Source organism: Asparagus officinalis, chromosome 1 (genome assembly GCF_001876935.1).
Source record: "Asparagus officinalis chromosome 1, Aspof.V1, whole genome shotgun sequence".
Lineage (NCBI taxonomy): Eukaryota > Viridiplantae > Streptophyta > Magnoliopsida > Asparagales > Asparagaceae > Asparagus > Asparagus officinalis.
Window position 1 is genome coordinate 58,247,216 of NC_033794.1, and position 344 is coordinate 58,247,559.

The window sequence follows — 344 nt, forward strand, 5'->3', positions numbered from 1 at the left end:
TAGTCAAGTGTTCAGAATTACCACCTCTCTCGAGGCTTTACCACCGACCCCACTCCTCTTGGAATCGACCCCGTCTCTCACCACACACTCCTCTCGGTGTACAAGTGTAATACAATGTGATTCTCACTAGTAGAAAAATGAACAACTTAGAAGGAAATTTCTGTCTAGGTTGCTCCAAATTCCGTCTAGGTTGGTTCACCTAGACGGAATTCCGTCTAATTAGGTCCATTTATTTTAAATTTATCTAGATTGGGTCAAACTAGACGGAGTTCCGTCTAGATTGATCAACCTAGACGGAAGTAAGAAATCCGTCTAGGTTGGCAACCTAGACGGAAATCCGTCTT